This window comes from Mustela lutreola, chromosome 2 (genome assembly GCF_030435805.1).
Source record: "Mustela lutreola isolate mMusLut2 chromosome 2, mMusLut2.pri, whole genome shotgun sequence".
In the NCBI taxonomy this organism is placed as follows: domain Eukaryota; kingdom Metazoa; phylum Chordata; class Mammalia; order Carnivora; family Mustelidae; genus Mustela; species Mustela lutreola.
This window is the reverse complement of record NC_081291.1, coordinates 142084568-142089685: the sequence shown is the minus strand read 5'-3', so window position 1 is coordinate 142089685 and position 5118 is coordinate 142084568. Positions and strand designations below refer to the sequence as shown.

Sequence of the window (5118 nt, the reverse complement as noted above, 5' to 3'; positions counted from 1 at the left end):
GACAAAGGGACAGAAAGGGATAATGTTGGAGCAGGGCACTGAAGAAGCCTCTGGAGAACAAGATCTAGAGCAAAAAGTAAGATCAGCCTTGGCAGAAAGGAAGGGCCACCTTCCCCTGAGACAAAGAAGAAAGCTCTATAATGACAACAAAAATTAGTTTGCTGGATAAAGAACGGCCAAGAAAAATTACACTTGATCTCCTTTGATCATAAAGAATGGAAAATGATTTACTGAGAGTGAGAACCGGCAGGATCGGGGCTGGGGTCCCGGGGGCAAGGACTAGGTCTGACTCAGACACTGCGGGGGCTAGGAGGGAACAAGAAGAAATGAAGAAACTATTGGAGAGAGGCCGCAAGCTCCCCGATCAGATTTGGGAGGACAAAAACATGATGGTCTCTAATAGGACTCCTTAGGGATGTGTTTCCCCTAGAGAAACACTTGTCGGCCCGATCAAGAAAAGACAAAAAAAAAAAAAAAAAAGAATGAGTTCCTGGAGGTGTTAACTGGCAGGTGGGAATCACAGAAAGTCAATGGGATTGGCAGGTGGGAATCACAGAAAGTCAACGAGAAGAAAAGGATTGTAGGTGCTAGAGAGAGTGCTGCAGGGACAGTAAAAGTATGATCCTGGCCAAGGAGATAGTCACCGGAAGCCAGAAGGATGGCATGAACACAGGGAAGGTCCTGGAAACCGACTTTGCCATTAGAATCATTAAGCTGGGTTTGTTTCGTTTCATAACATTTACTAGAGTGAATTGTCAAAGCTCACCGAACCATCATTTTGTGATATAAAGAAAGCGGGAGAAAATTCTCCCTTATAGTAATGAAAAGAGGCAAAAGACTTCCAAATTCAAATGGAATTCCCCATCTGAGAACTGTTTCACAGAAGTTGTGTTTGGAATACAGGCTGTGAAAAACAAATAAAATAAAATAAAATAAAATAATAAAATCAAAATAAAATAAATCAAATCCAATCCAGGTTGTGGACCTCTTCACTGAATGAGAGAGGTGGAGAGCCGACCATCCATGCGCCTCCCTGAGGCCCCCTGGTAAAGGAGAGCCTTCAGTCTGGCGCTCTCCTCAGGCACGCACCACTCAACCTCTTTTCCCCCCTTGAAAGTCTCAGTTGCATCAATGCCTCTTGACATTTTCAAGTACTTGAATTGTTTGGCAGCACCTTTGAGGGAATGAAAAGACAAACACTTTTGTTGTTTATTTAAAGCAAGTTTCAGAAACCGTCCTATAGTCACCCTGCTATTCTCTTGTTTGCAGGTTGGTAGCTCCACCCCACTTGAGAGAAAATGGTAACTGCCCCCAGGATTGTTCTTTTGTGTTCTCCTGGAGTACAACTCTTCCGGGTTCTGGCAAATCTGTGCCCTTCTTATGGCCCGGGCTTGACTTCCCATGGATGCCTATACCTGTCGCTCCCTGCAAGTTCAGCCCAGCCCCAGCCGCCCACCCAGCAAGCCCTGACCCCTCCTTGACCAAAGTGAAAACAAATTGGCCACGCTGATGCCAGAGTTGTCTGGACAGCTTGGGCAACACACACCGTAGATAAGCGGCTGGACCCTGATTCACCATAGTTGGAGTACCTCGCAGAGAGGTTCAAACACCTTCTGCCTCCCAACTTTCACAGAGCCACGGAGCTTCCCTCTGTAGTCGACAAGTGTCCGTATCTGGAAGCCATCTTTTAAAATAGACACGCACATGTCTTTCTCTGACTTTAAATGCACACGCTGGCAGGTGGCCGGGGATGGCTCCTTTTGTGTCGCAGTCACTGGGCTAAACACACACATTCTGTACCTCGTTTCATTTGCTCCTCGCAACAACCCTGACCTTCCCAGACGGGGTGATGGAAGCTTAAAGAACAGCAAAATGACTCCCTAAAATCACGCAGCTACTACCAGAGCCAAGGTTTGCACCCGGGCAGGGGGAGCCCAGGCACAACACCCTCCTCCACCACTTTACAATTCATTCAGTGGCTTTTCCATTTACTCTTCATCATAAATGATTCAAGTTTTCTAGAACCTGAGACTGCAAGCTTAATTGCCCCAGGCCCTCCTTCCCATCCGGCTACATTCATTTGCTTACGTGATGAAGTGTCTTCCTCCGTACACAGCTCTTTACAAAATGTGGTCAACAAGCATTTTATTCATTGCCTCCTTGGGCCTCTCCCCACCTCAGTTCTCACAAGAGCTTGCGAGCGGTGTGGCTTCCTCTCCACGCATCCTTACTCTCATCTTCCACAAGGGGGCACATTCTGACTGCAAAGTTGTGGATGTCCCCGCCAGCCTGCTGAAATACAACGGGTGTCACCCTAATGCCTTCGTGCTGCCACAAGAAATGGCTTTATTCAAGCTACACTCCTCATTGTTATTTCATGGAGGGGGAACAACAGTAAAAAAGGAAACCATATAATTTTTGTGGACTGCTTCTCCATAATTCATTCACTGGGTTTCTGTGTTATGTTGTATGGAATCCATTAAGCAGGATATTGAAGCTTATGAATGGAGACCTAGTAATTCTTCTTTAATAAACATGAGTTACTTTTATTCCTTAAACTTTACTAGGCACTTACCCAAAACATTACTCAAAACTGCTTGTTAATAATATGAATGATGATTTTGATTCCGATTGCATTATTAGTATTTTTAAAGACCTAAAACACAAAGTCTGGACTATTCATCAAGACTGAGAAAATGGCCGGCAGTTGAATGTAAATCTTTGTGCCTGAGTCTAATTCCATCTTGACAATTCTCACCAAACCATGTAAGAATGTAGTGGCTGCTACCACAGGGGCCTTTTTGTGTCACTGAGGAAACTAATGCCTGAGGGGACTTACTCGGGAGCCTGAGGAGGGTGTCCCATAGAAGGAACAGACCTCCTTTGCCTGGTTGGCTGCGGGCACATTACTCACTTAGCAGAGTTATCACAACGAGTAAAGAAATTTGCATTTCTCCCTTCTCACTTTGAAGCAAAGATGTCCAGGCCCTCTCTTCTTCTCCATCACATTCTTTCCCTAATAGATCATGTCCATTCCCAAAACTTTGAAGACCATTTGTAGAGTGATGGGTCTCAAGCATCCATCTCCCCAGACCTCCCCTCAGAACCCAATTCATATCTAAATAACTTCCTGACAACTCCATGTGCAGTTTCTTGCTACATCAAACTGAACCAGTCTTAATGGAACACTTGTTTTCTCACCACAACCCCCAAAAGGCATCACCTCTTCCCCAAGTTCAAGAAATGGCCTTAGTATCCAGCTGGAGGAAATCATCCTGACATCCACCTTTGCCTTTTCTCAAACTCAAATGCATCAGCGATTCCTCTCGATTCTATGTTGGAAAGATATTTTACATGTTTCTACTAACTTTTTTCCATTTCAGATTCCAGTTCAGTTTGAGATTCTATCATCTCTGGCCTGGATCACTGTAGAAGATTCTCACTGGACCCCCACTCCATTCTTGTCCCTATCCCTGACAATCCAGACCCCACACAACAACTTAATTCATCTTAAAGTACAGATTTAAATTTGATTTCTCCAAATTATTATTTTTTTTTTTTTCTTTTAAAGATTTTATTTATTTATTTGACAGAGAGAGATCACAAGCAGATGGAGAGGCAGGCAAAGAGAGAGAGAGGGAAGCAGGCTCCCTGCCGAGCAGAGAGCCCTATGTGGTTTCTCCAAATTAAATCCCTTCAATGGCTTCTCGTTCCACATAGAATAAAATTCCAACTCCTTATAAGGGCCCTAGACAACCTATAACGTTTCCAGCCTTATTTGAGCTGCTATTCCAGGCAGTGTGCCTTCTGTGGGATCGGGAATAGGCCATGATCTTCCATAGCTAGGGATCCTTGTGCAGGTTATTCCTGAAGGCCTTTCCTGGCCCTGCCTAGTAGGTAGGTCCTCCTGATTACTCACTAGCACCTTATATATTTCCTTCTTAATGCTGTTTGCAGCCTATAATTAATCTATTAATTTATTTGCTCACTTATTTATTATCTCTCTGTCCAACTATGTAATCCCTAAAACTGGTTCAGTCGATAAAAATCACTGTCCATAACATAGGTGTATAAAAATATGACTATCTAAATATTTCATATTTGTTCACAAATTCCCATTCTACCAAGATAGACAAATTTAATGTAAATCAAGGTAGAACCTCCCCATCCACTTCACTAGTATATACCCACGTTGTAGAGGAATTACATGGGCCCCCCCTCAAGATCTCCATGTTCTCTGTCCATCTGGCCAAATACCTGTTGTCCTTCCAGGCCCTAGTCCATGTTTCACAAAGGCCATCCAAGAGGCCTCTTCTTCCTAAACACAAGGCCCTTCCATCCAGTGGTTCTCAGTACTGTTTTCATTAGGTACAAATGAGCCATTCTCCAGTTCTGATGCCATGTTGGGTCCTGGGCAGTCTCTGTCACTGGCTGAAGCTTGGTCTCAGTCTGGATGTGAAATCATTGCTACCTGGGGACAGGCACAGGCTCCTTTTCCAGGACCCACCAAGGTCTGCACTCTTATTATCTTCCTCCAACTCCTCTGTTGTCTCCGTTCAGAGAAACTTCCTAGAAGGAGCAGGAGGTAGGTAAATAGAAGCTTTGCCCTTATTTTTGAGGTCCTTCTCTCAAACATTTTTTCCAATAAGGGATTCTGTGTGTTGCTCTGAGGGCCTAATCTTTTGAAACTCAAAAGCAGACAGAAACTTTTTTTCTCTGCTTTCTCTTTTCATATCACTTTCTTAAATCTATGAACCCAGAAAAATCTAACTGATCAATTTGGGGAAAGAGCTAAGCATTGGGAAAAGCATTTTTCTGAAGGTGGGGAAAGCATTTTTAAAATAAAGTAGTGGTTTAAATATATTTCTCCATCAGACTACTATTGTGCCTGGCACATTGTTGGTGTAGAATAGGCATTTACAAATTTAAAAGTTAATAATGAGTAAATGACTATATAAATACATGCTCCATGTCAGAAAGTTGCAGTTGGATAAATAGAGAAGCCAGAACGCAATTAGGAGGTCCAAGTCCTATACCTTACTCTCCTGCTGAGCATTTGATCCCCTCTCTACCTCACTTAGTTATACTATTCTGAGCTGCCAAATAGAGACAGAATTA

General features: G+C 43.5%; 1 long non-coding RNA gene across 1 annotated transcript; it reads right to left on the bottom strand.

The window, feature by feature from the left end:
• Positions 1-719: 719 nt before the first annotated feature.
• LOC131825888 (uncharacterized) lies at positions 720-2213 on the bottom strand. The gene is made up of 2 exons (XR_009351355.1): positions 2089-2213; positions 720-1174 (listed from the first exon to the last, which is right to left on the bottom strand). It is a non-coding gene; the product is annotated as an uncharacterized LOC131825888 (long non-coding RNA).
• Between the last annotated feature and the right edge of the window lie 2905 nt (positions 2214-5118).